General features: G+C 46.6%; 1 pseudogene; it reads right to left on the bottom strand.

The window, feature by feature from the left end:
- Positions 1-1,405: 1,405 nt before the first annotated feature.
- Positions 1,406-9,921, bottom strand: LOC116810139 (rootletin-like; annotated as a pseudogene).
- Between the last annotated feature and the right edge of the window lie 2,106 nt (positions 9,922-12,027).

Below are 12,027 nucleotides of genomic sequence, written 5' to 3'. Positions count from 1 at the left end.
GTATATATATACGTATGTATGTATATATATACGTATGTATGTATATACGTATGTATGTATATACTTATGTATGTATGTATATACGTATGTATGTATATATACGTATATATACGTATATACGTATATATTTATACGTATATACGTATATATATTTGGTATATATATATCTCATCTACTAGGTCAAGAGCTTCACAATGATTGAAATCATAGTTTGTCTTTTTGTTTGAGGTTTATGTTTTTATTTTATTTCATTATTTCAAAGACTGAGTCTCGGCCAGGCACGGTAGCTCATGCCTGTAATCCCAACACTTTGGGAGGCCAAGGTGGGTGGATCACTTGAGGTCAGGAGTTCGAGACCAGCCTGGCCAACATGGTGAAACCCTATCTCTACTAAAAATACAAAATTAGCCAGGTGTGGTGGCACGCACCTGTAATCTCAGTTACTCAGGAGGCTAAGGCAGGAGAATCGCTTGAACCCGGGAGGCGGAGGTTGCAGTGAGCCCAGATTGTGCCACTGCACTCCAGCCTGGGCAACAGAGCAAGACTGTCAAAATAAAAAAAAAAAAAAAAGAAAAGAAAAACGAGGGCCCTCACTCATCTTTGGGAGTAACAGAACCCTTGTATTACTCTAATCAGAGAAGCTGAATATATAAAACAGACCCAAGTGCAGCTGCTCAGCAGGCCTCAAGGTGGATACCTGCACCCTGCTTCCTGCACCCCCTGCCCCATCCTCTAGAGGCCCCTCCCAGAAACCCAGGCTCTCCAGGATAGACACTGCATGAAGGTCCCTGGATCCCTGAAACATTAAGATCTCTTCCAGATGTGATGTTCCCAAAAGTCTAAAATTCCAATTCTAAAAAGTCTTGACCTATTATTAATCTGTATCATTCTTATTATTATTATTTTTGAGACGGAATCTTGCTCTGTTGCCCAGGCTGGAGTGCAGTGGCATGATCTTGGCTCACTGCAACCTCTGCCTCCTGGGTTCAAGCGATTCTCCTGCCTCAACCTCCCAAGTAGCTGGGACTACAGGCACATGCCACCACACCCAGCTAATTCTTTGTAGAGACAGGGTTTCACGGTATTAGCCAGGATGGTCTTGATCTCCGGACCTCAGGTGATCCACCCGCCTTGGCTTCCCCAACTGCTGGGATTATAGGCGGAAGGCACTGCGCCCGGTTAGCCACATGTTATAAATGGGGCAACTGAGGTACGGGAGGTTGGACAGCTTGTTCAAGGTCCCCAGCTAGGAGAAGTGCGGCTGGATTTAACCCAGAAGCAGGCTCCAGTGCCTGTGACTTAACCCAGGACTGGATGCAGGGGGCTGGGAGCCCGGCCTGCCCCACATGCTCTCCAGACCACCCCACACACAGCTTGGCCCACCTGTGCTAGCTGCTTCTGCAGCCAGCTGAGCTCATGGCTCAGCGTGGGGAGGTGTTGCTCCAGCGTCTCCTGGGTCTGCTCTGCCACTCATAGGGAGCCCTCCAGGCCCTGCCGCGCCACCTCCTGCTCCAACCACAGCTCCTCCAGCCACTCCTGCTCTTCCCGAGCCACTGTGGCCTCCTGCTCCACCTGCCACTGCCGGCCCTGCAGGGCGGCCTTTTGTTCTTCCAGCTGTGGGCCGGGAAGGAGTGGGGCCTCCTGAGCAGGGCATCCCTCCCAGGACCAGGACGCCTCCTCCACCCATCCACCAGCCACAATAGCCCAGGGGAGGCTCCCAGGGAATGAGGGACAGTGCCCTTGGGTGTGTGAGACACTGGGGAGGGGGAGATGAGGAGGGCCCATGGAGCTTCTGTGCTTTGACGCCTAGAGAGGATAGACAGACAGACGGAGACAGACAGAGAATCAGACACAGACAGGGAGGCAGGGGCCAAGACAGGTGCAGGGCTGGGCCCGGGGTGCCTCACTGAGTGGGGAGGACAGGTGGGCAAGGCAGGTGGGCCTGCAGGTGCACAGTGTACCTGGGCGACAAGGCAGTTCAGATCCAACTTGTCCTGAGCAAGGCTCTCGTTGAGGGCGCTCAGCTTGGACAGGGAGTCCTGCAGGGAGGCCTCCTCTGCCCTCAGCTTGGTCATGGAGAGCTTGGAGTTCCACGCAGCCAGCCTCAGCCTGCAGGGTCAGGCCCCAAGAGATGAGGAAAGGCAGAAAGGCCGGGAGGAGGTGAGGAGGGACAAGAAGAGACCCAGAGAGATGGACCCTCGGAGACAGGGGAGGGGAGACAAGGAGGGGACACAGCGTGAGATGGAAAAAAAAAAATCACCGCAGAAAGCCTGCTGCTTATGGAGCCATTTAAAAGCCACCCACCACAGAGCCGTGCAAAAATAGCTCAAGCTGCAGGGCAGGGCCAGAGTTCAGAGGATCCCCTGAGCAGGGTCTAGGGACAGCGCTGCTTAGAGCCCAGGCTGCAGCGGACAGGGCAGGCCCCCCCGCCAAGGACTCTCTGGGCTGTGGCCCCAACTCTCAGACCCCAGGAGCTGAATCTCAGGCACTGGATGACCCTGAGCTATAGGCACTGCCCCCAGGAGCATCCAGAACAGCAGGGATACGGTCGTAAAGAGAGGTCAATCCACTTATGGCTGGGACCAGAGGTCCAAAGGTCTGTGGCCTGTGACAAACATCAGCCTGTATCCAGAAGGAAGGGGTCAGTCTGTGACCAGGCTCAGAAGTCTGCCTGACACTGGGACCTGTCCGTGCCAGAGTGAGAAGGCTTGGGGCTGGGGGTCAGAGGTAGGTTTGTGGTTGTGCAGCAAACAGGGACCCACCTTGGTCAGCGCCTCGGCCACCTCGGCCTTCTCGGCCTGCAGCATGTCCCGCTGCAGCGTGGCGCGGCTCAGCACCTCCCTCACCTCCACCAGTTCCTTGGCCAGGACTGAGCACTTCCCTTCCAGCTGCTCTAGTTGTCTATGGCTGCGGGACAAAGGGCGGGCAGGTGGCGCATGTCACTTTCTTGCCCCAAACCTCCTGTGGCCAGCAAGATGCTGGGCTGGGGACCAGGCCTGAGGCAGGAGTTTGGAAAGAAAGAGCCTGAGCCACAGGGCAACCAATCCCACTACCGCTTAGCTCCATGACCCTGGGCCTCCATTTTCACATCTGCAAAATGAGGTAATACCTGCCTCGTGACAATGTTTTTTTTTTGAGACAGAGTCTTGCTCTGTTGCCCAGTCTGGAGTACAGTGGTGCGATCCTGGCTGACTGCAACCTCTGCCTCCCAGGTTCAAGCAATTCTCCTGCCTCAGCCTCCTGAGTAGCTGGGATTACAGGTGCTCACCACCATGCCTGGCTAATTTTTGTAGTTTTAGTAGAGACAGGGTTTCCCCATGTTGGTCAGGCTGGTCTCGAACTCCTGACCTCAGGCGATTTGCCTGCCTCAGCCTCCCAAAGTGCTGGGATCACAGGCATGAGTCACCGCCCCCGGCCTGTTTTAAGGATACAAATTTCACATGTGCTTAAAGTAGTAACTGACACATCTCCCCAAGGGCCTTCAGAAACAGGAATAATATGCTCCATCACAGTCTACTAAACATCACCGATCACGTCCCAGAGAGGTAAGCAGCGCAGTGGTGAAGAGGTTAACTCTGAAGGCAGAATGTCTGGGTTCATATCCTGGCTCTTCTGCTAACTAGCTGTGTGACCTGGGGCAAGTGACATGGCTTCTCTGTGCCTCAGTTTGCCATCCACAAAATGGAGAGAACAGCTTCTATGTCACAGAGTTATCATGGAGTTAAATGAGAGAACTGAATTTCTTAAAATGGTATCTGGCACTTAGTGAAATTAATAAGGATATTATTATTATTATAACTAAATTTTTAAAATACTATTACTAATATTACTACTGTTATTTTAATTATTCTTGTTACTATCATCCAAGTTCTACCTTTTAACTAGTTCTCTGACTCCAGATAAGTAACGACACCTCCCTGAGCCCCAATTTCCTGAAATGGGTCTGGTTAGAAAACCCGACATCAGAGGTGTCCAGATGGCAGGAGGCCCAGGACCCACTGGGTGCTCCCTAACCCCCCGGGGGGCACTGTCAGGGGACCCGAGGCACATTTGAAGGGCCCCGGCAGGGAGGCGAGATGCTGCTCACCTGTGCTCAAGCTCCCGGCGCACCCGCACGCCATTCTTCACCGCGTCTTCCTGCTCTCCCTCCAGCCGGTCCCGCTGGTGCCCCAGCTCCTCCTGGGCAGCCTGCAGCTTCTCCCGCTCCTGCCGCAGCTCCTCGGCCTGCTGCTGGGCCACCTGCAGGCTGTGGGCCAGGTTGCTCTTCTCCCTTCAGGACAAGGGGAGGGGGAGCAGAGGGGATGCTGGGGCTGCTCTCTCCAGGGAAGGTGGCTGGCTACTGCTCTAGCATGAGCTACATCCTCCCGGCTTCCAAGGAACCTGCCTCCAGGAAGCCTTCCCTGACCCTGCCCATAGCTGACTCATTTCACTCACACCCTCCAGCGGAAGAACCTGGCTTTCCTTCTCTCCAGCCCGCCCACTTGGAGTGGATGGAGTTGCTGGCCTGATCTCCAAGCACCGTACCAGGTAGAAGAGGCCAGGCTAGGCTCCTGGGACACACGGGCAATTGTGCCACCAGCTCTGCTAGGCCACGTGAGCAGGAAATGTCCCCTATAACACCCCATGCCCCTCAATTCTGGGAAGCCTGATAGAGCTGAGTCTACAGATCCCACAGCTTCCTGCTACACAGGCATATGGTGGCCACGGCAGGGGAGGGAGGAGAAGGCAACAACTGGGACCCCAAAGACTTGCCATGAGCTGCCACTTTTCCCACTGGTGGTAGGTGCGAAAACACTTCACGACTGATTTTTTTTTTTTTTTTTTTGAGACGGAGTCTCCCTCTGTCGCCCAGGCTGGAGTGCAGTGGCACGATCTCTGCCCACTGCAAGCTCCGCCTTCTGGTTTCACGCCATTCTCTTGCCTCAGCCTCCCGAGTATCTGGGAATACAGGCGCCGGCCGCCACGCCTGGCTAATTTTTTTTTTTTTTTTTGAGACGGAGTCTCGCTCTGTCACCCAGGCTGGAGTGCAGTGGTGCGATCTCAGCTCACCACAACCTCTGCCTCCCGAGTTCACGCCATTCTCCTGCCTCAGCCTCCCGAGTAGCTGGGACTACAGGCACTCGCCACCACGCCCAGCTAATTTTTTATATTTTTAGTAGAGATGCGGTTTCACCGTGTTAGCCTCAGGCTTATTGGGAGGTGAGGAGGTATGGGTCGGATACTCATGGTGACAATTGACTGCATATCCAGAGTCATGTCTTCAACACACAACACACATACACACACACACACCCAAATTAGTGAGACGCAATCACGTCAGATGCCACATTAACCAGGAACTAAACTATTTCTACTGCTGTTAAAGCAAATCAAATTTCTATAGCTCAAGTTTCAGATAAATATTAAATTGCTTTGCAAAAGGTGACACAGGGTGAATTTTTTAAATTAGTTAGTCTCTACATGTTTTTCTGATAGGATTCTATTTTTTAAATATTCCAATTGTTTTTAACTGCTTTGAAAGAAGTTTTATCTGAAAACCAGAATGATCTGAATGTGAAGAAAACCCAAAAGATTAATAAATGCTAAGAGTGTACTTTGTTCATTAACAACTTTCTTCAGAAGATAAATTTAGGGAAATTGCCAGTCTAGAGAACTCTTAACATTCTCCAAGCATTAGAGGAATACAAGTTATAAGAGTGATGTGTAATTTTGAGAAGGGAAGAGTCTCCAGTGCCAGTTTCCTGCCTGAACACCACAGCCCCTAAGGAGATACGCCCTAGGGTAAAAAGAGCCTTGATTTTCTGAAGACAGAATTGTCAGCAAGGCATGCTGATTGTGTTTCTTGGGGGCTTGTTAAGAAAATTGCCCTAGGGTCATTAGAGGGGGCATATGAGAATCATTTGCTAGAACTAATGGGGTTTCCTTCTTAGAGCTCTGAGAGTAGTAGAAACCCACAGCAGGCCCACCTAGTTTTCCTACCTCCCAACATGATCATTCTACTCCAGCCAGTGCTGACTTTTCAGGTCTTTGCATAGGCTATTCCACGTGCAGTCCTCTCTCCTCCCACTTCCCAACTGTCTCCTTACTCATTCACAAATGTCTCATCCAGGTCTCTTCTTCAGGACGTTTTCTAACCATGTTTAGTTCCGATGAAAGCTTTCGCATCCCCATGAACTCTCGGCACCTAACTCCGGCCTCAGAAACAAACACAATATCAGACTGGAAGAGATCTTCTATGGTCCAGCCCACATCTTGGCCTTGAGTCCCTTTGAAAAAAAGAGCTGCTAACTTGTCATTCAAATATATTTGCACAAGGCTACTTCAAATGCTTGTGGCTTGGACTGTCCATTCTGTCATTCATGATAAACATACACAAAAAAACTCCATAAACTGGGTATAGAAAGAAACTTATTCACTCTGATAAAGACCATCTACAAAAATTTCCCACAAACTCACACATTATGATGAAAGACTAAATGCTCTCCCCCTAAATCAGTATGAAGACAAAGATGTTTGCTCTCATTGACCTTTATTCAAAACAGTACTGGAAATTCTAGCCAGTGCAATAAGGCAAGAAAAGATACTGAAAAGGAAGAAGTAAAACTGTTTCTATTTGTTTGCAGCTAATTTAATTGTCAACATAAAACAAAAACAAACACACAAAAAATCTACATAGAGGCCGGGCGCAGTGGCTCACGCCTGTAATCCCAGCACTTTGGGAGGCCGAGGCGGGTGGATCACGAGGTCAGGAGATCAAGACCATCCTGGCTAACACGGTGAAACCCCGTCTCTACTAAAAATACAAAAAATTAGCCGGGCCAGGTGGCGGGCGCCTGTAGTCCCAGCTACACGGAAGGCTGAGGCAGGAGAATGGCGTGAACCCCGGGGGGAAGAGCCTGCAGTGAGCCGAGATCGCGCCACTGCACTCCAGCCTGGGTGAAAGAGCAAGACTCCGTCTCAAAAAAACAAACAAACAAACAAACAAAAAAAACACTACATAAACACTCCTGGAGTTAATGTAGCAATGTAACTTACCAAAACTTATGAAAAAGTCTGAATCTCAAACTTTTTGTTTACGCAGTTGCAAGCTATCTATCCACTAAGGATTTATTGATTATAAAAGTTAAAAATAGTAGATCTATAATAGAGAAACTGGACATCTAAACTTAGTGATCACAATTAACAGCACCAGCAAGGAATAAATAGATACAGTGTGTGCCCAGATGTGGAATCCTAAGAAGAATACACCATCTATATTTAGCCAAAAATGTAAAACCTGAATCTAATCATGAAGAAACATCAAAGAAACCCAAATTGAGGAATGTTCCATAAAATAACTAGTTTCTAATCTTTAAAAAGTCATGAAAAACGAAGAAATGTTGAGAATCAATAATAGAGACTAAAAGAAAAATCACTAATGCAATATATAATCTTGGAAGAAAGGGATGCTATAAATGACATTATTATGACAATAGACAAAATCGGAATATAAATTAGATATTAGATTATATAAATATATTATTTCAATATTTAACTTCCTGATTTTGATAACTCCTATATAAGAGCGTATTTTTGTTTTTAGGAAATATTCACTGAAGTATTAAAAGGTAAAGGAGCATGATATTTGCAAATTACTCTAGAATGGTGCTGAAAATTATAAAAACAATAATATGTTTATACAGATAGAATGATAAAGTAAATGTTATAAAATGTTAAAAATTAATAACTCTAGGTATGGGGCATACAGGATTGCTTTGTACTATTCTTTCAACTTTTCCCTAAGTTTGAAGTTATTTCAGAATAAAAATTATTTTAAATTACAATGTTTTAAATGTGAAATAAAAATTTTTCCAGACAAACAAAAAGCGACATAATTTAAAGGAAGTTCTTCAGGCAGAAAAAAAGGAAGAAACACAAAAATGCAAAAAAGAATAAAGATCACCTCAAGGGCAGGGAAAATATGTATGTAGATATAAATTAATAATTACAACATAATAATAAGGTCTTGTGGGACTTAAAACTATTGAAAATGAAAGATTATTACAAAAATAACATGAAAAATAGAGTAAATGAAGTTAGAGTAACCTAATTATTTATCAAAATTAGAAAAGTAATAAAACTAATCATTTGTGTTGAACTGTGCTGTCAAAGATTTATGTTTTAATATCTAGAGAAATCATTTAAAAAAATGTTTAACAAGCTAAAATAAGATACACGAACTGATAATGCATTTTAACCCAAAATAATGCTGTTTTGAGAGACGGAAAAACCAAACATAAAACAAGTAGTTCAAATAGAAAATAGAAAGATGGCAAATATGACTTCAGTATATAATTACTTTAAGTGCAAATAAACTAAGTATTTTAATTAAAAAAACATTTCCAGATGGAGTTTTTAAAAACCCTACAAATTACCCACAAAAAGCACATTTTAATATTAAGGACATAAACACTTTGGGAAGATAGTATGGGAGAAAATACACCATGTAAATACTAATTAAAAGAAACATATAGGCTGGGCGTGGTGGCTCATGCCTGTAGTCACAGCACTTTGGGAGGCAGAGGTGGGCAAATCACCAGGTCAGGAGTTCAAGACAAGCCTGGCCAATATGGTGAAACCCTGTCACTAGTAAAAATACAAAAAAATTAGCTGGGCGTGGTGGCAGGCACCTGTAATCCCAGCTACCTGGGAGGCTGAGGCAGAGAATTGCTTGAACCTGAGAGGCAGAGGTTGCAGTGAGCCGAGATTGCACCACTGCACTCCAGCCTGGGCAACAGAGTGAGACTCCATCTCAAAAAACAAACAAACAAACAAACAAAACACACACACACACAAAAAACATGTAGCTTCATAAAACATTTGCCAAAATTGGTCACATGCTGCATCATAAATGTGAGCTCAAAAAAAAAATTCAAAAAAGAGAAATCATTTGGAATAGATTTTCTGATTATAATGAAATTACCCAGAAATCAAGGTTACATTAAATATAATGGGAAAGTACCTCACTCCTTTGAAATTAGTGATACACTTCTAAATAATTTATGGAATAAAGAAAAATCAAAATGGAAATTAGTACATTGACCTAAATGATTATACATTATTAATGCTGAGACCCAGGTATCCCTGCTCTCTTGGGGGCCTGGGAAGGCCCCCCCCAGCTTTTGTAAGTTCAGAAATGCCTGCTCCCACTGCCTGGCTTCTCCCTGCTATTGGCCTCCACTCTGATCTTGGAGCAAAGTTGGGGCTGAACCCCAGCACAGTCACAGCCCAGCTGGGTGTGCACATGCTCAGGGCAGGGCTGACACACCAGCTCCCTGCTGCCTCAGCCCCTCCGACTTTGGGCACAAGCAAGCATAGAAGGGAAGCCAATGGGGGGCTGAAGGAAGCTCAGCACTGGCCTGTAGGTGACCCTTGGCACCTACAACCTGGGTGCCATGAATGACAGCAGGAAGCAGACAAACTCCTGGGTGGAAGGGGGCAGATCTCTGGTGAGGCCCCATCAACAGGCCAGGGAGGGCCTGAAGGCTGGGGACTGGGCTGCCAGTCCTACAGATGGAGTGGGAACTTGTGGTGCTTTTTCCCGGCCCACCCGTGACTGTCCATGAACCAATCGGCATGCCCTTTCTCCCCTCTGAGGCCCATAAAAACCCTGGGCTCAGCCAGAGGTGAGCAGACAGTGGAGCAACCAGCTGCAGAGAGGATCTACCCAGTCTAGGGCCTCCTCTCTGCTGAGAGTTATGCAGACAGTGGAACGACCAGCTACAGAGAGGAGCTACCCTCTCTGCTGACAGCTGAACACTTGTCAGGATGACTTGCCTAGCAGAGAGGACCTACCCTATCCACTAGGAGCTGAACACTCATCAAGACACCCTGGCTGTGGAAAGGAACTACCACCTGCAGGTCTCCTGTGAGCAGTTCCATTGTTCAATAAAGCTGCTCTTCATCTTGCTCACCCTCCACTTGTCTGAGTACCTCATTCTTCCTGGTTGCAGGACAGGAACTCAGGACCCACCGAATGGCGAGGCTAAAAGAGCTGTAACACAAACAGGGCTGAGACATGCCCCTTGCTCACCACATTGAAGGTGGAGAGAAGGAAAGAAGAGCTGCAGCCCTTCAGGGAGCCCAGACCTGGAGGCTCTGCTCTGCAGTTCCTGGCATCTCCAAGCTTCCAGGTGCCACTGTATTCCCCAGTGCCAGCTGTGGAAGCTGTTTGTGGTACACCTGGTCTGTCCACAGCCTCACAGAGAGCCAGCACTCATGCTGGCACCTGGAACTGCCCACCCTGCTGCAGCAGCTGGCATGTCTGACTGTGTGCAGTACCTGGACCCCAGGCTCACTCACACACCCCTCCCCATTCCACCCCTGACTCACCCTTGGCAGGTGTGGGACCCAGGCCAGTAGTGTGAGCTGAGCACAGCCTGCCAGGCCAAGTGAGCAAAATGACCCCAGCAAGCCTGAGCAAAACTTGGGCAAAGGCACCACCAGCCACAAAGGTTTCTGGCCAGAAAAATGACACCCCAAGGATCCTGCAACAATACTTTGTCTACGCAGTCCCTGTACAGTTTCCTGACCTGTGGCAAGAATGTCACTTTCTGACAGGCCCAGGAGCACAAAGTTTTCTTGGGATCTCAAAGTGAGGAATTCACCCAATTAATACAGGTATTTACAGGCACAGGCTGGGCTTAAGGCATTAAAGTTGAATCTGAGATTTCTTATGAAATAAAGTTTCAGCAAAGCCAATTAAAAAAAATGAGCCACCAGGCGTGGTGGCTCACAACTGTAATCCCAGCACTTTGGGAGGCCGAGGCGGGTGGATCACGAAGTCAGGAGATCGAGACCATCCTGGCTAACACGGTGAAACCCTGTCTCTACTAAAAATACAAAAAATTAGCCAGGTGTGGCGGCGTGCGCCTGTAGTCCCAGCTACTCTGGAGGCTGCGGCAGGAGGATGGCATGAACCCGGCATGTGGAGCTTGCAGTGAGCTGAGATCACGTCACTGCACTCCAGCCTGGGCGACAGAGTGAGACTCTGACTCAAAAAAAAAAAAGCCTATTTGGCAAATAATTATTCTTTTTGACTTTATGCAAATACTCAGGCCAAGTATAATAAGATAAAACTTATTTTGCAAATGAATTTGTACTACAACTTGTCTTTAGTGAAAATGGAAAATGGAGAGAGAAAAATGATGCTTCAAAATAAACTATAGTAGATCTGTTATTAGATTTGAGTTTTGCTTAATGTTTTCCAATTTTTGTGATTTTCTACAACTTGGACTGAATTCTAAAATTTTTCCTGGCTATAAGTCTCTAAAACAATGTTTTCCATTTTTTTCTTCTTCTTTTCCTCCCCCGCCCTTATTCCTAATTTGAAATCACTGAAAACTAAGCTGTGCTTTCTTAAAATCCTGCAAACTGATGCCAGACAAACTTCAAAGAAAATAACCACAACCTATTTACATACACAAGCCACTTACATACCTGCCTACTGATGTGTGGGTTTCAGAGTAACATGGCCTATATTGATTTTCCAGAATTGTTCTTTTTGTTTGTTTGCTGCTGTTTTTTCTCTTCCTTTCTCTATTTTCTCTTCATAGGATGTGAGACTTCATGACCTGCCGAAAATAAGCTTTCCTGATAACATGGGAACAACCTATCTGTGAATAAACTGTCCTAGCTATGAGAGATCAGATGAAACCTGAGAGCAGAGACTTATTTTCTTCTAAGATGCTTTCTCCAAAAGACTTTAAAAAGAAAAAAGGAGACATGTGAAAGAAAATAAATCTTGAGACCCCAAAATCACTAAGCTAAAGAGAAAAGTCAAGCTGGGAACTGTTTAGGGCAAATCTGCCTCCCACTCTATTCAAAGCCATCCCTCTGCTCATTGAAATAAATGCATATCTAATTGCTTCTTTTGCAAAAGCTAATCAGAAACTCAAATGAATTTGTCTCTTATCTACTTATGGCCTGGAAGCCCTTTCTCCACTTCAATTTGTCCTGCCTTTCTGGACCAAGCCAATGTACATCTTA

Source organism: Hylobates moloch, unplaced genomic scaffold, assembly GCF_009828535.3.
Source record: "Hylobates moloch isolate HMO894 unplaced genomic scaffold, HMol_V3 SCAFFOLD_55, whole genome shotgun sequence".
Lineage (NCBI taxonomy): Eukaryota > Metazoa > Chordata > Mammalia > Primates > Hylobatidae > Hylobates > Hylobates moloch.
This window is presented reverse-complemented; position numbering and strand designations above follow the sequence as displayed.